The sequence below is a fragment of the Peromyscus californicus genome, unplaced genomic scaffold, assembly GCF_007827085.1.
Source record: "Peromyscus californicus insignis strain IS unplaced genomic scaffold, ASM782708v3 Scaffold_17__1_contigs__length_78620276, whole genome shotgun sequence".
Classification (NCBI taxonomy): domain Eukaryota; kingdom Metazoa; phylum Chordata; class Mammalia; order Rodentia; family Cricetidae; genus Peromyscus; species Peromyscus californicus.
The window spans coordinates 64,370,653-64,392,360 of record NW_026294469.1 but is presented as its reverse complement, the minus strand read 5'-3'; the positions used below and the strand labels follow the sequence as shown (position 1 = coordinate 64,392,360).

Here is a 21,708-nt window from a genome sequence, read left to right as displayed (position 1 = left end):
CATTTTAGCAACTTGATTTGGCTTCATGCTGAGCAATAGATGTGTTCTGGGGGACTATATATACATCATATTGTTATAGATTAATTCATACTTCAAGTGATTGGAGAAAGCTCATCATAGGACAATTCAGTGAATCTTCCATAAAGCAAATAATTCCATTATAGGAGTAATCACCCTGTGAATATGAAACATTCAAATATTGAAGGTTTTAATTTTTCTTACATATGGAGATTCCAACTAGATGATTGGTTATATTCAGTTCCTTTTGCTCCTTTAACATGACTATCATTGTGTTTACTGTTTGTTGTTGCCAGCAGGAAAGAACAAAAATTTCTAAAAGCTAGACCTGCATCGTTGAAGGCTGCCCAGTACACTTGTAAGAAAGCCTTCTTCTGAACTGAAGAATTATGGCTTCCTCAGAGGCTATCGTCATAGTACACAATGATTATTTGGCTAGGTGATCTTGTGGTGTTCATTGATTATATAAATCAGTTTACACATCTGTAACGGGAATGGTGGGGCTTGAGAGACAGCTCAGAGGCTAAGAGCACATAATTAACTGCTCTTCCAGAGGACCCAAGTTCAGTTCTCAGCATCCGTGTTGGACAACTCACAACCACCTTCAACTCCAGCTCTATGGGATAGACTTCCTCTTCTAGCTCTGTGGGCATCCATACTCACATGTACATAATTAAAATTTTAAAAATCTTTGGAAATTAAAACATGAGGACCTGGAGAGATATCTCAGTGGTTAAGGGCACTTGGCTCATTTTCCTGAGGACCCAGGTCCAATTCTTAGCATCCACATGTCAACTCACAATCAACTATAACTCAAGTCCCAGAGGACCTGATGCCCTCTTCTGTGACTTCCATGGGCACCAGGCATGCACATGGTGCACGTATGGGCATGCAGGCAAAATGCCAATACACATAGAATAAAATAATAATAATAATAATAATAATAATAATAATAATAATAAATTAAAATTTTAAATGGAAATGATAATGGTACATATTCTTAAGGTTGATTTAGTGATCAATATGATAACAGTGCCTACCACATATTCTGTACTCAATTCACAAGAGCTATTGTAGATATTAGTAATGGTGTTACCAACAGATGGTGTTAGCCAGGCCCTCCTCTTCAAAAATGAAGACACACTAGGCTATCTACTATTCAAGGAAAATGAATGAATGTAAGTGTGGACAAGAGTGCAGAGAATCTGGAAAACTTTTCCACTACTGTGGAAGTGTGAAATGATGGAAAACAGAATGTGGTAGTTTGAATGTAATTGGCCCCCATAATCTCACAAGGAGTGCAACTGTTAGGAGGTGTGGCCTTGTTGGACAAAGTGTGTCACTCTGGGGGTGGACTTTGAGCGTTCCTATTCTCAGGATACCACCTAGTATATCAGCTGACTTCCTGTTGCCTATAAGAAGATGTAGGACTCTCAGCTCTTCCTCCAGCACCACGTCCTCCCGCACACCTCCATGATCCCCGTCATAATAATAATTGACTGAACCTCTGAAACTGTAAGTGAACCACCCCAATTAAATGTTTTCTTTATAAGAGTTGCCATGGTCATGGTATCTGCTCACAGTAATAGAAACCCTAACTATGGCACAGAATGACACTTCCTTGGAAACTAAAAATTACCATATCACCCAGCAATTACACTTCTGGCACCCTAAAAGAACTGAAGTGGTATCTGTGCACCCACGTTCATAGCAGCCTGTCTGCAGCAGCCAAAGGGTAGAAGTCATTGAAGTGTCCATGCATCCATGAGAAAAGAAACACTACGCTGCACTACACACACACACACACACACACACACACACACACACACACACACACACACACGCGCGCGTGCGCGCGCGCGCGCACACACACAAATGGTATAGTAATCAGTCAGTCTTGAAGAGAAAATAAAGTGACATGTTAAAATATGGATGAAACTTGAGCATATTGTGCTAAGCAAAATAAGCCAGGTGCAGGAAGATTCCCACTACATGACTCCACTATGAAAGACACCTAAAGAAGTGGACCATGTCATAGCTATGCCTGCCAGGTGGTACAGAAAAGGGATGCTGAAGAATTAGTATTAACTGAGGATTTATAAGGAAGAAGAGACCTGGTGGATGACGCCAAAGAAACATTTGTGCAGACACCAGGACTGATACACAGATGTACTCATGGAGACTGGGTAGCACACACAAGATCTGCACAGGTTCAAGCCAGATGGAGTCCCAGCACTGAGAGGGCAGAGTGGACATGGGCTCCCACCCCTCACCAAGAGGCTATCTGCAGTTGATAACAGTTGGGAAAGGAAAAATCAGTTTTCTCCAAGGGAGTCTCACTGGATATATTAACCACACGTTAGGACAGGCCCCAGGCTCAGGAGTAGTTAGCCAACACAAAACAAACTCAATGGTATGTTTGTATCATTTTGCTTTGTTTGGGATTTTAATTTAATTAATTAATTTATTGTTTTTGCTCTTACCCAGTTTTTTGCTTATTTTAATTTTCATTTTTGGGTGAGGTTTTTTTTTTTTTTTTTTTCGAGACAAGGTTTCTCTGTGTGGCTTTGCACCTCTCCTGGAACTCACTTTGTAGCCCAGGCTGACCTTGAACTCAAAGAGATCCGCCTGCCTCTGCCTCCTGAGTGCTGGGATTAAAGAAGTGCACCACCACCCACTGTCTGGCGTGTTTCTTGTTTTTGTTGTTTTGTTTTTGTCTTTTTTTTTTTTTTTTGAGAGAGAGAAAGAAAAAAGTTGGGTAGACAGGGAGGTGGGGAGGGAGGAATTGGGAGATGGGGAAAAACACAGTCAAAACATATTGTATGGATATTTTTTCAATTAAAAATTAGTATTAAATGGATACAGGTTCAGTTTTACAACACGTAGAGTTCCTGTGAAAGATGGCAGTGATGTTTGCCACTTAATGCCATTGAACTGTGACTCAAAAATGGCCAAGATGGGTCAGGCATAGTGGCACATGCCTTTAATCTCAGTGCTTGAGAGAAAAAGACAGGTGGATCTCTGAGGGTTTGAGGCCAGCCTGGTCTACATGTCAAGTTCCAGGCCATCAGAGCTACATAGTGCGACCCCCATCTTTATTAAAAAAAAAAAAAGGAAAAGAAAAGAAAAGGAGAGAGAGAAAGGAAGGAAGGAAGGAAGGAAGGAAGGAAGGAAGGAAGGAAGGAGGAAAAAGAAAAGGCTAAGATGGTCAATTTTATGCTGTATGAATTCTACCATAATTTTTAGAAAATTAAAAGAAAATAAAAAAAATATTAATCCAGCATTAAGAATTGTCTAGATCTCTATCTAGGAAACTAGGTGAAAAGAGATTGCAGGAATGAGAGCCAGAGTGTGGTCATGTGGGACATTCTCACGTGGGAATCGCTTCCTCCCATTCCTCCCTCCCAGCAGCTGACAGGCTGATGCTCAGGTGAACTAGTATTTCACGAGGATCCCTCCAGCTAATTCCAAGGCCCAGTGGCTTCCAAGCTCAGCAAAGGTTAAGACCAGCATCTGGGTAACCACAGCTTCCAAAGACAGGCCCTACCCAAGGAGCTGGCATCCAAAAATTACATCCCAGCTGATAACAGGAGACGCGATCCTGGTGCTAGGCTAGTAATTAAGTTACAAGGTGATTATTAGTGTGCTCAGGCAGGAAGCTCACAGCTGACTACTGTAAGTAGCCCAAGATTCACAGTCCTTCTAGAAAGAGAATAACCTGTAACTAAATTAATAGCGTTTTCTACCGATTATAGATGCCCTTCAGTGACTATCCAGTTGTCATGGCAACATGCCCACTGAAAGGGTACCTTCGATGAGTCCTGAAGAAAAGGCTTTAAATCTTATCTCTGCGTCAGACCAAAATTGTTTTCTAGGAGTGGGGAGGGGACAAGTGAACTTTCGCCAGCTTATTCCCTGTCAGAGGTCCCAGGCTGGCTGAGCACTCAGACACTGCTCTATGCGCCTCCTACATTGTTCCCATGTCCGGGGACAGTCTCCAAGTTAAGTCAGCCAAAAGGCATTTCTCCTTATCTTTCTGAAAATTCCTTTTCTTCTTCTAACTGGCAGCTGGGTAACCTCCAGAGCAGTTTCCATTCAGTGGCTTACACAGAAGTCCTTCAGGGGTTTCACACATCCTTCGTTTCAACTCCATGAAAAACTGCCGATTCCTACAAAAGGTGTTAGTGCTGAGCAGTGCTGGGAACAGGCTGATGCCACAGGAATATTCCAGAAGAGTTGCCAGTGAAGCAAAACTTCACCAGTCAAACCCGATGCTGCTCATGCTGCATGAGCAGTTTGAAAAAGCCGTGCATGCTTACTGTTTTGGTAAAAGGATTCATCTCATAAAGGGTTCTTGGTGTCCACACCTATCATACGTATATCTTAGAACTGAAAGTGCTGTCTCTAGCCCTTTCTGGAAAGAGTATGGTGTAAACAAATCTGATAACTCAAACTGTTGGAAAAGTAACAAATTGGGGTGTGCATGTGTACCTCATGTTTTGAAAAAAATTCAGGGAAGTCAGCAGTCACTCCTCATTGTGCTGAATGAACCCCCAGAGGTGAGGTGAGGGAGATGATAAGATGAGATGTGTTCTCAGATTGGGCCCAGATGGGAACTTGTGGACTAGGCCATCCAGCACTGAGTGGTGGAATTGCCCTGTAACAGCAACTCCAACTTCCTCTTCCTGGGTCATAGAATAAAGCTCAAATTGGTCATATTTTTGTTCCTCTTCCCATAAAGTCAGACAACAACCAGGCCTGGTGGCACATGCCTTCAATCCCTGTGCTTGGGAGGCAGAGGTAAGTGGATCTCCGTGAATTCGAGGCCCGCCTGAACTAAGACATAGTGAGTGCTAGGCTGTAGTGAGTGTTAGGCTGTAGTGAGTGCTAGGCTGTAGTGAGTGCTAGGCTGTAGTGAGTGCTAGGCTGTAGTGAGTGCTAGGCTGTAGTGTGAGTGCTAGGCTGTAGTGAGTGCTAGGCTGTAGTGAGTGCTAGGCTGTAGTGTAAGTGCTAGGCTGTAGTGTAAGTGCTAGGCTGTAGTGAGTGCTAGGCTGTAGTGAGTGCTAGGCTGTAGTGAGTGCTAGGCTGTAGTGAGTGCTAGGCTGTAGTGAGTGCTAGGCTGTAGTGAGTGCTAGGCTGTAGTGAGTGCTAGGCTGTAGTGAGTGCTAGGCTGTAGTGTGAGTGCTAGGCTGTAGTGAGTGCTAGGCTGTAGTGAGTGCTAGGCTGTAGTGAGTGCTAGGCTGTAGTGTAAGTGCTAGGCTGTAGTGAGTGCTAGGCTGTAGTGAGTGCTAGGCTGTAGTGAGTGCTAGGCTGTAGTGAGTGCTAGGCTGTAGTGAGTGCTAGGCTGTAGTGAGTGCTAGGCTGTAGTGAGTGCTAGGCTGTAGTGAGTGCTAGGCTGTAGTGAGTGCTAGGCTGTAGTGAGTGCTAGGCTGTAGTGAGTGCTAGGCTGTAGTGAGTGCTAGGCTGTAGTGAGTGCTAGGCTGTAGTGTGAGTGCTAGCCTGTAGTGAGTTCTAGGCTGTAGTGAGTGCTAGGCTGTAGTGAGTGCTGGGCTGTAGTGAGTGCTAGGCTGTAGTGTGAGTGCTAGCCTGTAGTGAGTGCTAGGCTGTATAAAGAGATCCTATCTCAAAGGCAAAGGAAAAAACAAAGATAAAGGCTAGCCTTACCCTGCGTGGTGTGGCTCTCCCTCTCTCCTTTAATGCTTGTAAACCTACCAGATGTGATCCATGGTTTCCCCACTTTATGGAGGAAGTGGAAGCTCAGAGTAATTAGGTTTGTCCAAGGTCAAGTGGTTATAAAGATTTGATGTCTTCTGAGTCGAACCTTGAACCAGCTGCACATCCCTAACTTGACCAGCTTCATTCTGCCTCCTTCCTTGATTACGTTCCCTTCCCCTGCCATTTCCCACACCTCAGCTCCTGCCATTTGCCCCTAGAAATGCTACCCATGCACCACCTCCACAGCATCCATCCTCCCTCCACCTCCACAGCATCCTCCACCACCTCCACAGCATCCCCGCCTCCACCTCCACAGCATCCCCCCTCCACCTCCACAGCATGCCCCCACCACCTCCACAGCATCCTCCCACCCCTCCACAGCATCCCCCCTCCACCTCCACAGCATCCCCCCACCACCTCCACAGCATCCCCCCACCACCTCCACAGCATCCCCCCACCACCTCCACAGCATCCTCCACCACCTCCACAGCATCCCCCCACCACCTCCACAGCATCCCCCCACCACCTCCACAGCATCCTCCCTCCACAGCATCCTCCCACCACCTCTACAGCATCCTCCTCCACCTCCACAGCATCCCCCCACCACCTCCACAGCATCCCCCCACCACCTCCACAACATCCCCCCACCACCTCCACAGCATCCCCCCACCACCTCCACAGCATCCCCCCACCACCTCCACAGCATCCCCCCACCCCTCCACAGCATCCCCCCACCACCTCCACAGCATCCCCCCACCACCTCCACAGCATCCTCCACCACCTCCACAGCATCCCCCCACCACCTCCACAGCATCCCCCCACCACCTCCACAGCATCCTCCACCACCTCCACAGCATCCCCCCACCACCTCCACAGCATCCCCCCACCACCTCCACAGCATCCTCCCACCCCTCCACAGCATCCCCCCACCACCTCCACAGCATCCCCCCACCACCTCCACAGCATCCTCCACCACCTCCACAGCATCCTCCACCACCTCCACAGCATCCCCCCACCACCTCCACAGCATCCTCCACCACCTCCACAGCATCCTCCACCACCTCCACAGCATCCTCCCACCCCTCCACAGCATCCTCCCACCACCACCTCCACAGCACATTCAGGTGCCAAGGCCTGTCCTGTCCACATTGTGCCATGGATCTATCCCTGCCACCTTATCCTTTGTTTCCTTCTTTTTAATTAATTTCAAAATAAAATTGTGTTTATTGTTATCTTGTGTTCATGATATGCATGTGTATGGGGGGTTCGTGGCAATGAAGGTTACAGGGCAGATTTGTGGAGTCAACCCTTTCCTCCCCTTATGTGGGGTCTAGGGCTGGAACACAAGTTGTTGAGCTTACATGCCAAGTGCTTTATGTAGGTGAATATTTCTCCAGTCCTGCTTGGCCCACAGTCAGGACAAATCTCTCACCGGCCAGTCCCAGAGCCGCTCAGACCCAACGGAGTAAACACACAGAGACTTATATTGCTTACAAACTGTATGGCCGCAGCAGGCTTCTTGTTATCTACTTCTTCTATCTTAAATTAACCCATTTCTATTAATCTATAAGTTGCCACATGGCTTGTGGCTTACCAGTATCTTTTACATGTTGCTTGTCATGGTGGCGGCTGGCAGCGTCTCTCTGCCTCAGCCTTCCACTTCCCAGAGTTCTCCCCTCTGCTTGTCCTACCTATACTTCCTGCCTGGCTACTGGCCAATCAGTGTTTTATTTATTAACCAATCAGAGCAACACATTTAACATACAGAACATCCCACAGCAGCTTTACCTGTTGAATGTCTCACTGGCCCCACTCTAGCTTTTGAGGAGCAACTTCGGCCTTAACAACCACTCTGTTATAGTATATACTTGTTTTTAATTTGATTTTTCTCCCCGGTGCTGGGGCTAGAATTCAGGTTTTTGGTGCAAGTTTGGCAAATGCTAGTTCACTGAGTTATACCCCTAACCCTGAATTTGAATCTTATATTGCCATTTCTGTTTAAAATATGTCTGTCTTCTGAACTGTGAGGTTCCTTAAGCCTAGATTAATGCACATTTTAATGTGTAACTGTCATTCTTGATGACTTAGAACAATCATATACTAGATGCTAAAAATTGTCATTTAAATAATTCTTCAGGTGTTGTCTACAAAGACTGTATGAATACAGAAAGCATCCTTTTAATTTTATTCAGTGACTAAAGTAGGATGCAAACTGCATACAGTGACATTTCAACTACTGTAGTACACATAACAAACTACTCATTTTTAAAAGGAGAGAAAGAGAGAGCCCTGCAGGCTTGTATGTGATTGTAATCCCACTAGGAAGGCATAGGCAGGAAGATGAGGAGTTCCAGACCATCGTTGGCTGCACAGCCAGCTGGACTCTAGATTTACACACACACACACACACACACACACACACACACACACACTATTTGGGGAAGAAGTGGACCAGTGGAAGTGTCAAGAGGACACAGGTGGTAATTAACAGTGAATATAAGCCAAGAACAACGATACATATGTATCAAAAAACATCACAACAGAGCCCATTATTTTGAATGCAAATTTATTTTTTAATGTCTATGTGCATGTGCATATGTGGACAGGTAAGGCTCATGTGTGGCTTTCCACAGAGACCAGAAGAGAGAGTTGGGTCCCCTGGAGATAGAGTTACGAGCAGTTGTGAGCCCCTCACCATGGGTGCTGGGGGGGTCTGAACTCCGATCCTCTGGAAGAGCAGCAAGTACGCTGAGCCATACTTCCCGCTCCTTTATATGTGAATTTTTTTTTTTCCGAGATAGGGTTTCTCTGTGTAGTTTTGGTGCCTGTCCTGGATCTCTCTCTGTAGACCAGGCTGGCCTCGAACTCACAGAGATTCCTCCTGGCTCTGCCTCCCGAGTGCTGGGATTAAAGGCGTACGCCACCACCGCCCGACTATATGTGAGCCCAAATGTGATGTACTTTCCTTTGGCTGATGGGGTGATGGCACAGGTGACCCAGGGATCACTGCTCTGACACAGAATCATCTGAACATCCAGTGATGCCTCACACCTCTGAGGTTCATCCTTATATTAGTCAGGATGAAGGATACACCCATAGCTGCCTGTAGCTGGGTGAGAGCTTGGCAGACATTGGGAGGTGCAACCTGACATTTTGAGATGTGGGATGAGATCAAGCTCCCTAGCCATGAGATCCACAGCTCCCTCGGACCGCCGGCTCCCGACCTGCTATGGAACTCAGGGCATGTCCTTCACGCTTCCAACAGTTGAATTGATAACTTAGCTATTGTTCTTTGAAAATTATTCAGAGGTGTGGAAGGTTCAAGGCCAGATGATTTTGCAGACAGTTCAGAATAAGACTTTAGCGGACAGGACTTACAAACCAGTTGAAGGGAGAGGCAGCTGGAATTTAAAGAGAGAAGGCATTTGGGGGAGAAGAGGTAGTCAGCCAGTGGCTTCAACTCCTCTCTGCACCCTAAGGTCTTTAAATTAAAGATCTGAACCCCACTTAACCCGGCACAAAGCAAAGGAGATGACTGTGAGGATCAGAGAGCAGGGGGCCCTGAGTGGCACAGCAAGGCATCCAGTGACTGAGAACGGGGGGAGAGGGAGGAGCCAGGTTTTCTAAGCAGCTGCCTTTCATCCTCTCTCCCTCCTCTTCTCCCCCGTCTCCCCCTCTCTACATACTTCTTCAGCTTCCTTATCTTGGGCCTGCCCACCTTGGCCACAGGCTTTGACTTAAGGAGCTATCCACAGTGGGCAGAAGTTTTCCAGTCTCTTCCTTCACATTCTTGCAAGAAGAAATTGGATTGGCTCAATTCGATGGAGCCCAGTCAACCTAGCCAATGGAGCCTTGGATCAGGTATACATCTCTGATTTAATTAGATTTGGCTACCCCTCCCAGGGGGACGATGATTCCCTTCATTCTGAGTGTGGCCTGGCAAAAAAGGATACTGTCGTTTGCAGAGAAGTGTGGTATGTTTTTCCCCAAGCGCCCATCAAGGTCAAGAAGGGATGCTCATGTCACTGACCTGAGATCTGACCTTAAACTCTGAAGGCCCTGAGAAATGTCTGCTGATACACTGGCCTCTCAATGTCCTTGGATTTTGCCAGGCAAAGTCTGCCTGCTTTATGTTCCTGTCTCGGCTCCAGGCCTTTCTCTAAAGAGAATGACAAGCTCTTCCTGCAGGTTGAAAACTTTCCAGCTTGAAAAATTCAGCCTCTTGGCCACTTAATTCCACGGCTTCTTTTGCCAAAAGATTACAAACTTCTTAAAGGCGGATAATCTCAGAGATCAGACCCAGTGATCTCATCTTACAGATAGAAGAACTGAGGCCCAGAGAGAGGCAATGTCACAGAGTGAGATGGGTCAGGTGGTACCCAGAGCCTCACCGGTGCCTTGCCATGACTTCTGCACAGTGCGATCCCAATAGACATTCCTCGACTCCCCTCTCTTTTTTCTCTTTGGCTTCTCTCAAGTTCACAGATGTTTGCTCATATCCCTTTCCCCTTCACTGACGGCCGCCTCTGGGATCGATTTGCATCTTCCTGCCAGGCAATGGTCTTTGGGGTTGTGTAACGGAAGACGAGATGAGGCAGGAGTGAAACTCAACCTGGGTCTATCAAGCCGGGATCTCTCTAGGCCAACACCACTATAACACAGGAGAGACACCAGAAGAGCACCTGCCTTCCTTCTGTGGGGTTGGCAGTCACCACAATGTACAATGAGGCCACTCCAGCTCCCGTCAAATGTCATGACTTTTGCAGAGTTCCCAGGCCAGCTACATCCCCAGAGTTGGGCTTGCATTGTCTTCCTCCCAGTGAGAAAATTCATGTAGCTGTGGATCCACTTTCTTCCCAAAAGCCTTTTCTGACCGTTGTACCTCCTGGAACTTAGTTCACCAAAAGTCACCTTACACAGTGGGGAATTTCATTCCTTTCCTACCATCTCCTGGTTATCAACATGGACTCCCGGCTCCTGAAGGCAGCCAGCTTCCCTCCACCAGCCTTGCTGGCTTTCCCAACAGCCCTTCAAACAGTGTGAGGGGGCTGAAGGAGAAGACCCATGGTACAGTGCTCACTTAGCATGTATGCAGTCCCGGGTTCTTAGCACAGTAAAATAAATAAGTAGACAAATATGTAAATGTGAGGCCTGCTGGAGGTAACTCTTCACTGGGAAAAGCTCTGGAGATAGCTGAGAGAAGGGGTGGGAGGGAAGGAGCTGTATATTTCTTTCACCAGCAGCTTGGGCAAGTATAGATTAGGAGAAGCAACTGCTTGAACCAGAAAGATGCTGGGTTTTCATTTACAGACCATGTTGTGACAAACAAACAAACAAAACCCTCACTCGTGCAGTTACACAATGCCAGTGTCTTTTGCCTAGGACTCTGCACTCAGCCACTTTTCTGACTTCAGTTTGCAGGTGGAGCTAGAGTTTTCTCTAGTCCTGCCTGGCCCACAGTCAGGACAAATCTCTCTCACCCGCCAGTCCCACAGCTGCTCAGACCCGACCAAGTAAACACAGAGACTTATATTGGTTACAAACTGTATGGCCATGGCAGGCTTCTTGTTATCTACTTCTTCTATCTTAAATTAACCCATTTCTATTAATCTATACTTTGCCACGTGGCTCGTGGCTTTACCGGTACCTTACATCTCCCTTGTCATGGCAGCAGCTGGCAGTGTCTCTCTGACTCAGCCTTCCACTTCCCAGAATTCTCTTCTCTGCTTGTCCCACCTATACTTCCTGCCTGGCTACTGGCCAATCAGTGTTTTATTTATTAACCAATCAGAGTAACACATTTACAGAACATCCCACAGCATGCAGGTGAAAGCTAGATCAACCACAACACTGGAAAGGAAGGTCCTGATTCGAGCCAAGCAAACCCAGGCCTTCACTCTATCAGAAGGACACACAAGGCCTCCCTACTCAAGTCCCCATCCCAAGCAGCAAGGCCTATCACCAGAGGCCACTTAGAAGAGTTCTCAGCAGGAAAACACAAAAATGTGTGTTGGAGGAGAGAGTGACTAGAAGGTCTGAGGAAGGAAGTGGCAGTCTAGTGGACTGGGAAAGAGCAGGGATCCAGGATCTGAGCCTATGGGAACCAGGAAGTGGTTTGATGGACACCTATGCAATGTCTCACAGCACCGTCCACTCTCCAAGGGGAGCCAGCCTGGGGCAAGGAGACAAGTATAGGGTCTTCAGGAACAGAAAAAACATTGACCTCAGTCAGCTGATAGGGAAAGAGCAAAACTGGGCCAAGGTTCCCTGAAGACAAAAGAACTTATTTCCCATATTAGGATGAAGAAGGGCTCAGGATTGGTTCCCACTATGTCAGCTCTGCTGACTTATAATTACAGAAAGAAAAAAAATACAAAGTCATCTTTACAGACCAGAAAGATCTTGGTACAGGAAAGGAACTCAACCACATTGCCCATATTCCACAAGACAGACCCACCCACAGACCCCCGATTACCACTGGTTCCCATAAAGCTAAGGCTATTGAGTGACTTCCTCAAGGTCACCCTACTTGGAGGTTAAGTTAGCTACCCATGGTCACAGCTACAAGAGATCAAGCCGATATTCGAACTCGGGGTCAGGCTGACTAAGAGTCCCCTGTGTTGTGCTCAACCATGGCCCAAACTCCACAGAGCCCCCCACAAGTGCTCTGTGGGGATGTTGTGTATTCTACAGATTGTTCAGCCTCTCCTCACCTCTGAAAGGTGAGGAGACTTACAGCCAGGGCGAAGACAAGATGAGACAATTCATTCTCAGTTGCTTTGCGGGTGGCGTGCCTGTCACTGGGTGTGTAAACTCCAGCCCTGAGAGTCAGGTAAGGAAATCAGAATTTGCTGAAAGGCTGGAGTCTGGTACTATTAGTTAATATTTTGTAAACCCAGGAAATCATCCAGATGTTGGAGCATAAAAATAACTCACTGCTGAGCCAATGGGGCATACTGCTAAGGACAAACCCCCAGGAACTCAGGTGCACTTGTGTTCCTTTGGGAGGGGAGACAGCATGGGGTGGGGTGGGGTGGGGGACTGTGCCTGGCACCCAGCACACATTCTGCCTTGTACCAGTTGTTGGTTGTAGATGATGGGCAAGGTCTCTGGGCCTGCAATGCAGCTTGTTTCTTCTCTCTCTCTCTCTCTCTCTCTCTCTCTCTCTCTCTCTCTCTCTCTCTCTCTCTCTCTCTCTCTCTCTCTCTCTCTCTCTCTCAGACAGAGACAGAGACAGAGACCCACTGAGCACTTTGGTTCTGGTTTAAAAGTCAAATGAACTCTCCACAGGTTGTGAACATGTATTCTGTTTTGCTTTCTGCCCATGGCCTGGTTCATTCAGTATTCAAAGCTTACTACAAAACAAAAACCCATCCACCACTCCAAGCCCCGCCTCTTCCAGCAAGCAGCCCTGGGCTCCTTCTGTCCTCTAGACTAACCCTCTAGTCATTCTTTGCTTCCTGCACTACCCTTGCCCACCCAGCAACCTGTCCCCTGTCCAGCCGAATAGCTAGGAGCTGCAGAATTAGCTCTTCTCTTGAATCTAAAACCTTCCATAGCCATAACAGACGCCTGCCCCTTGTTAAAAACCTTAGTTAACTCTTCATTCAAGTACCTTCCTTCAGGATGCCTTCCTACTGCATCCTGGTTGACTGCTCCTCCAGAGGTCCCATGGTGCTTTGTGCTAGTCCCTGTATTAAGAGCTCACTTATTCCCCTATTCTTTCACAGACTGTGGCCCTCCCACAAGACAGAGCTCCTGGAGGATACAGACTGAGGGGCTTCCTGGTCCCTGCATGCCCGGATAGGCTCATTGGATGTTTTACAAATTAATCACTCAAAGGATTTCTGCAGCAGGTCCGTTCCAATACCTCCAATATGCACCCGACTCCACCACTTGGTGAGACATTCAGCATCTTATATTCCTCCTGGAGGCCTCCGCGCTAATCTCAGTTTTAACCCAAACAGTGGAGATCTGTGGTCTAGTGATGACCGCATTATACACTGCCATCGAATTCTCCCAGCTACAATGCCCCAGCTTTTAGCATGGCCAGTGGAAAATTAATTGGTCGCAAAGTGCATATCTAATTACAACATTCCGCCCCTGCCACAGCGATGCACAAACGTTAATTGTTACATGTGAATCTCAATAACCTATGGTGGCACTTAATGCCGCATTAATAACGCCACTTGTCTCCCCCACAACATCTCTCCCAGTGCATACACTACGCTTTCTCTTATCATTCATTAGGACAGACTTTACACTTTAAGCGCGGAAGTCCTCATCCTTACAGCCTGCCTGATTCTAAAACCAAGTGTTTCTCTGCAAGAGAGACGATGCCTTCACCCTCAGTTCTGTCCCCGACAGCAGAGGGCCCCGCTAGCGCAAGAGGTCGTTGAAGGGAGGATGTTGAAGGGCAACACTGGTCTGTCCAGGCAGTTCAGGCGGCATCCCCGGCGTCCCCTTGGTTCCCAGCTCTCTAGGGCCCGCCATCCCAGGAAAGAAAGGCGAACTACATTACCCAGCAGGCTTGCCGTCTCCCTCTTTCCTTTCAAGTCTTGCACGTGGCCGGAGGGGGAGGCGGGGCCTGGACGTCACTCTCCTACATTCTCTTTCCCTGTGTCAGTACAGGGATCATTTTTTTCCTTCCTCTACTCCCTCCCTCTGCCTGCCCCTCCCTCCCTGTCTCCCTTCCCTCCCTCCCTCCCTTCTCGACTGGATCGGTCCGCTGGGGTGCCGGATCCCCTCACGGTTGAGACGCGCCGAACTCCCAGCAGGAGTCGGCTCTCTGGAGCCTGGTCCCTCCCTTCCCCTTCCCTGCCCCCTTCCCCCACCCCCGACGCGGGCTCCGCGCGGCCGCCGGAGGAACCCCGAGGTGAGCATCTCTTGTCCGCCCTCGTCTTTTAGTCCCCTCGGCTTGCGGGTGGATTCGGGGACCCGGGAGGAGGGCTACATGACGTGCTCTTGGTGATAGATAAATCCGGGAAAACCGCTCTAAACAATTCGCCCCCTTCCCCCTTCCAGTGTCTTAGCCAGCCCGGTGTCCGCACCCTTCCACCGTCCCCTCCTCTGGGTCTAGGGGGCATCTCAGTCTCCCATCTCGCCCCTTCCCAGGGTTTGTCCTGTCGTGGGCCCCGCTCCCCGCGCTGTAGGGATCGTGACACCGGACCTCCGAAACCCAGAAGGGTTCCTGGGGGGACGCGCGTCTGGAGCCCCACTCGCGTTGGAGCTGCGCGGTGTAGCCGATGTCATGTGCCCGGTTCCGACCCGCGGGGAGGAAGCCCGCGAGCGAGATTCCTCTCCCTTTTGTTTTGGAGCCTCGTTTGCTGCAACGAGCAGTTGCTCCAGCGCCAGGCAAACTTGCAGCTGTTCCGACCGCGCTCTGCGCCGAGGTCGGAGCGCGGCTGGAGAGGCGGCGGCGGGCGCGGCTGCAGCACTCGGGGCTGCGGGAGGGAACCGTGTGTGTGTGTGTGTGTGTGTGTGTGTGTGTGTGTGTGTGTGTGTGTGTGTGTGTGTGTGTGTGTGTGTGTGTGTGTGTGTGTGTGTGTGTGTGTCCACGCTGCCCTTCCCTCCGTGCTGACGGATGGTGTCTGTGGCCGCGACAGTCCCCGCGGGCTCGGCGATATCTGTGGATGGCTCTCTTCTAGACAGGCAGCAGACCCCTCCTTTCGTCTCTGGTGAGCCCGCGGGCCTCGGAGGGCGCGGCGGATGGGAGCAGTGGCGGCAGCCTTGGGAGATCCATTGCAGGGGCAGCTTTGGCCGTTCTCCGCCGTGGCGATTCTGTTGGCTTTAAGAATTTTCATTCCTGTGGCCTCGGAGTAGTGGGGCCTGGGGGATAGATACGCCCTGCAGATCTGGGGTTAAGTTGACAAGCTCCCAAAAGCTGAATGAGGGGGCCTAGCAGGTGGCGGTCACAGACGCGGGTTTTAGGGGGAAGATGGGGGCGGTGGCTTGGCTGAGGCTGATGTCTAGGGGACCCAGAGGGCCGCGTGTGGATGCCACCGGAGGAGGCGTCCCCAGGACCGGGAGTCAGAGCTGGTTATTTATTGGCATTAAAAGACAATCCAGGATTCAAACCCTTCTCTCGGCCTCCTTGGCTCTGGTTTTGCAGAGTTCTCCGGGTAAGGGCCAGGGGGCGTGTGAGCTGAGAAGGGGGCGCGGCATGTAGAGGGGAGGGATCGGTGGCTGTGCCCTGCGTGTCCCTACCGGGAGGGAGGCGTCGCCTCCCCCGCCCAACTGTTTGTGTGTGTACACACAGCTTGGTCTTGGAGGGGGCGGCATAGTGGAGAACAGCGTAGGGTGGATGCCTCATGGGATTGGCCCAGTCAGCCCCAAATGGTGTGAGTTGGGCTCTCTTATCTTATGTGTGTCCACGTTTGCGTTTCTAAGGAATTCTTCGCCTAGCGCCGGGGAAGACCTTAAGGTGGCTTGGGTTCTCCGGATGCGCGCGGCGCGAGTCCCAAGCCCTATGTGGCCTTCCCTCTGAGTTTCTCTTGTCCCCATAGTCCAGTGACTGGCTGCCCACCCAGCCGGCTGGGAGGATCCACCCAAACTCTGGCGCCCCACCCACCCATCCTGCACTCCGAGCGCGGGGGCTCAGGATCCTTGACCTTAGTACGGAGGGTCCCGGTGATGCCCGTGCCTGCGCATTCTCTCAGTGTCTTCCCAGATCTTGGAGAGAACCCACCCGTTCAGCCAACCCCTCCTAGCTCCCAGTTCTTCAGTTGAGGACCAAAGCCTGCCGGATAGCCGCAGCCTAGGCCCTGTCTGCCTCTGCCTGCCGGCCTGCGGGGTCACACTCCACTGCCTGCCCCGCCCGCCCCGGCTGTCATTTTTGAAGCGCTGAGATTATCTTCCTCCGGCTAGGGGCCCCTGCACCGCCTGGACGCCTCGGAAGCTGCAGGCTCATGTGTTGGGAGCCTCCCCAGGTCGAAAGTGACACAGCTTAAGCACCGCCTCTGCTCGGAGGAAGGCGAGGCAGAGCACAGGGAGGAGCTATGGGCTGTCCTGCCGCGTTCCTCTTGCCCAGCGTAGGACTTGGGCCCAAACCTCTGGAATCTCCGCTCGCAGCAGCCCTGAGCCTTGCAAGGAAATCGCCAGGATTTTCAAATAACCCAATTATACAGGAACAGATTGCCCTCAACAGACATTAGATAGTGGCAGGACGCTCTCCGGTGGCCCAAGGAAAGTCCTCTGAGTGTGTGAAATAGGACTCCACAGACAGGGCAATAGGCTCCGCGTGTGTCCAGCGCCTGGCCTGATGAGGAACGCCCAGCTCATAGGAAGTCATTTGAAAGGCGTTCTGGGTTTAGTGCCATTGAGTTGAGTAGATTTCTAGAATAAGAACATGTTTGTATGATTTTACAGGGCAGCTTCCCCCCCTACATGTCATTACATATATGAAGAAGATCCTGTCAGGTAGGGAAGGACAATCCCACTGTACAAATGAGGACACCAAGGCTCGGGAAATGATGTCACTTGCTTAGTGCCTAAGTAAAGGGCAGCTTTCCTGCTCTTGTGGTTTCGCTTTGCAGGCCATAACTTTATTGTTGTTTAAGACAGGGGCTCCCCAGTGTTGCCTGGCCACCACCGCCTCCCAACTGCTGGGATAACAGGTGTGTACCTAATACCCACAGCTTTTATTTAGTGACCATTTTTTTTTGAGGGTGGGTTCTTGGTACCCCCAGGAAATAGCCTGAGAACAGGGTAAATTATGCTGGTACTTGTTCTTTGTCAAAACACTTTTTTGTTGTTATTTGAGACAGGGTCTCACTATATTGCCTTGCCTATGTAGACCAAGAGAGGCTAAGATTAAAGGTGTATACCACCTGTGTTTGGATTTCATCAAAATAAATAACAGTGAATAATGAAAACAGCCACTATAAACCACGGGCCTTTATCACCCATCTGATGATGTGATGTTGATGAGTACATGCCAGCTGTGACATACCTATTATATATCAATATATAATAAGCACATAGGGTACACATGCACTTGTACATAGAGGTGTGTTCATGGAGTCCTTGGTGAATCCAAGATGTGTTTGTTGCACAGGTTTTTGTTGTTTGTTTCTTTGAGACAGACTGGACTGGGGTGAGTGCAGCCCAGAGTGGTAGATCTCGAACTCATAGCAACATTCCTGCTTCAGGATCCCAAGTGCTGCCAAGATGTGTTCTTTACTGCTTCCAGTGCCATCAAATTGACCATGCAACCCTCCCTGTGTTCCTGTCTTCCTCCCTCTCTAAGGAACGATCCAACCTAGGAAACAGCAAAGCATCCCTACCCATCTGTGTGAGCGCCTCAACGTTCATGCAAATGAAGGTCCTCAGACATGGGCTTGGGGGGATTTTCAGGTTAGCCACCTGATCAGTAAATTATCCGAACCACTCATTCACTCACAAATGGGTACTGGGCACCTTTGAGCTTGTGTATCTTGAAGTACATGCAAGAGAAATTAACAACTGGTCCCTGCTATGTGCAGAACAATGATTCTCAACCTGTGTGTCTCGACCCTTTGTGAGAGTTTGGATGACCTTTCACAGGGGTCGCCTAAGACCATTAGAAAACACAGATATTTACATTACGAGTTATAACAGTAGTAAAATTATAGTTATGAAGTAGCAATGAAAATAATTTTATGTGGTTGGGGTCACCCCAACACAAGGAACTGTATTAAAGGGTGGCAGCATTAGGAAGATTGAGAACTGCCTTGTTGGTGTCTAAAACGGCATTCTAGCTGTTGTGGTGGATATAGGAATTTTAACTTCTCAAGTATTTATGATGGATCCATGTAGGCTACACAATCTATGTTGTTTTGGGGCACACAAGCTACAGCAGGACTAGTTAAGTTACACATCAAGAGTAGAGCCCTAAGAAGGTAACCAATCATCAGCATTCCATAGTGCTTACCCTGGGACCTAATCAGGTTCACATATGTCGGTTGCCAGGTCTCACGCTGGCACTTAGCATCATAGAGCGAAGGGAGAGGAAAGCTGTGGTGGGAATGGTCCTCATGTCTCTGTTACCTGAACCACAGGCCGTTTGGAGTCTTCTTGTGGGTCCAGACCTCTGGGTTAAATGACCCTTTCACAGGGTTGGCCGTAGAGTTGGAAAACAGAGATATCTATATTACAGTTTATAACAGTAACAAGGTTACAGTTATGAAGCAGCGAGGAAATAATTTTGTGATGGGGGGGGGGTCACCACACCATGAGGAACTGTGTTAAAGGGTCACAGCCGTAGGAAGGTTGAGAACCACTGTTCTAGAGCTATGTCCTTCTGCAAGAGGTAGGCAGCTGATGGAGACGTACCCAGAAGCCAACCAGCAGGTGCTCTGCGCACCAAGACACTGTGAAGATGTTCTTTCTGCTCCCATCCCCATCCCCAGCTCTACTGTGCCATGACTCAGAGAGGAGCTGTGGTTTTGGTCAAGGTCTCACCAGGTCCTGCAGGGCTTACAAGGTCTGTGTAGAAGTTAATATGAGGTCTATGATATTAGTATGTTAGTATGTGATGTTAGTATGATTTCCTGCAGGGCTTACAAGGTTTGTGTAGATGTTAGTATGAGGTCTGTGATGTTAGTATATGATGTTAGTATGAAGTCTATGATGTTAGTTTGTTAGTATGTGATGTTAGTATGAGGTCTGTGATGTTGGTGTGTTAGTATGTGATGTTAGTATGAGGTCTGTGATGTTGGTGTGTTAGTATGTGATGTTAGTATGAGGTCTGTGATGTTGGTGTGTTAGTATGTGATGTTAGTATGAGGTCTGTGATGTTGGTGTGTTAGTATGTGATGTTAGTATGAGGTCTGTGATGTTGATATGTTAGTTTATGATGTTACTATGAGGTCTGTGATGTTGGTGTGTTAGTATGTTAGTATATGATATTAGTGTGAGGCTCTTCAGGGCTTACAAGGTCTGTGTAGCTGTTAGTATAAGGCTGCTTTCATCTAGCCCCAGCTTCGCTTGTGTGGTCTCTGTCACCCTCCGATACCATTTCTACTGTCCCGACTCTAAGGTAGTACAACTGCTGATTGTGTGGTGGAAGCTGGAGGTGGATGGTTGGGATGCAGAGTCTTGTTTCTAGAGAGACAGGAAGACATACAGACAGACAGGCAAATTACAGTCTCTGAGAACTCCCCACAGTGGTGTTCTGTAGAACTTACCTGATCACGTGTTAGCTGCCGTCTGTAGCCCGAGCCGAACTGTGGTTCAGAACAGGGTGAGAACAGACCCATCCCCGGAGCCAGGCAGACTGGATGGAGAAGCAGATTACCTATCTCCATGCAAAGACCACCGGGCCTCAGAAGTAAAATGCCTTACTCAGGGTCACATGGAGCTCTTGGCAGAGTGGGGCAGGAAACCTTGGTCTTTCATGCCTTAGCCAGTTTCTTTCCCGTGATCCTCCTGCTTCCACTTCTTCAGCAGAGCTTACTGGTGTAGGGATGTGCCACCACAACTGACCCAATTTCTTTTTCTACACCAGATTCTTACCAAAAAATAAAAACAAACAAACAACAGTGGACCTTACTTTTCAGTCTGCACACTTTCCCCTCTCTTTCCTTGGACGTCCGCTTGGCTGGAGACTGCTTTCCTGATTCAGGGCTGGCCTTTGTTGCCTTGTATTTTGTCTTGGCATCCAAGAATAAACAAGGGCTCTTGAGGCGTGGAGGCCTTGTGCTGTTCTTATTTGATGTGTTGCTTTCTGGCCCTATGGCATGGAGCTAGACGCTAAATGCTACTACGGCCTTGCATTTTCCAAGCTCTTTAGCTGAATTAAGCAAAGACAGAATGAATGGGGGAGAAGGCGATGGGGGTTGTGCTTCCCCTGGCTTTATGTGTAGTACATGAGTCACCCATGTAGACTTTTCATTTCCGCCTGTAAGGTTGGTTTCATCTCCCCGGCCCGTTTTACAGGTGAGGAGACCAAGTCTCCATTGCTAGTGACATGCCCAAGTCCCAAATAAGTTTTAAAACAGGCATGCGGACCTTGTATCTCCAGGCCCCACACCCTCAGTGCACAGTGCTAAGGATACTTTATCATCTGACATCTTCCTTGTTGTTTTGTGAATGGAGACCTGGAACCCTTCAGGTGCTTTGTGCTGGTTATGACCAGCCAGGGAGCTGGACCCACCAGCTAACTAACTCCAGAGAAGGATAAAAGATGGGAGGCAGTTTCCATGGCAATGATATGTAGAGTAGGACCAGTTTGGGATGGTTTAATGGAAGAGACGTATTTGGGAGTAGGTCTAGGTGTTTGGTGTGAGGGGTTTTAGATTGGATAATGGCCCGGAAGTGGATACAGGGAAAATGTGTGTGCATGAGGTGGGATGGACCAACAAGGTTTGGTTGATCACCCTGCAGTTGGCACAACCTTCTTCATTGCTGTTTGGCTTTGTTTCTAGGCCTGGCCCTGTGTTAGACTTGGGCTACCACAGAGGACAGGCGTAGAGCCCTGACTCAGATCTAGTAGGAGAGAAACACAAACTGTCACATTTCACTACGATTTTTCAAATGCATGATGACATAGAGCACCTGCCACCAGGGAGGACTTCCTGAAGGAGGCAGCTCAAGCATCAGCTATTACAGGAGAGAAAGGAACTAGCCAAAGGAGACAGTAAAGGGCCTTCTGCTGTAACACCTTGCAGGCACAAAGGGGCGGAGGCTGGAGCACCCGACTCTGGGAAGGCACTATGAACCGTGGGGTCGAATTCAAGGAAGTGCTGAGGAAGCACTTCACAACCAGTTGAGGACCAGCTGCGTGACTGATGCTCATCTGGGATGGGAAAAGGGGCTTTAACAAAGCGGCCTCTGGGCTCCCGGAGCCGCGGTGTTTCTGTCCCAGGGAGGGGATCTGCAACCAGGCCCGGCACTGGAGATGGATCAAGGGTCGCATGTTGTCTTAGTCACGTTTCTGTTGCGGTGATAAAATAAAAGGACCAAAAGCCACTTGGCAAGGAAAGGGTTTATTTCCCT

General features: G+C 48.9%; 1 protein-coding gene across 5 annotated transcripts in view; it reads left to right on the top strand.

Annotated features, from left to right (window-relative positions):
* The first annotated feature begins 14,372 nt into the window (after window positions 1–14,372).
* Ctif (cap binding complex dependent translation initiation factor) overlaps window positions 14,373–21,708 on the top strand; it is a 271,640-nt gene continuing 264,304 nt past the window's right edge. Inside the window, exon 1 of one of the 5 annotated variants that reach the window (XM_052742568.1) lies at window positions 14,373–14,608. The gene's annotated coding sequence lies outside the window, so the exon portion shown is untranslated. Of the gene's footprint in view, window positions 14,609–15,280; window positions 15,411–21,708 lie in introns of those variants that run through there. The other 4 variants (XM_052742565.1, XM_052742564.1, XM_052742566.1 and 1 more) reach the window with 4 other exon arrangements.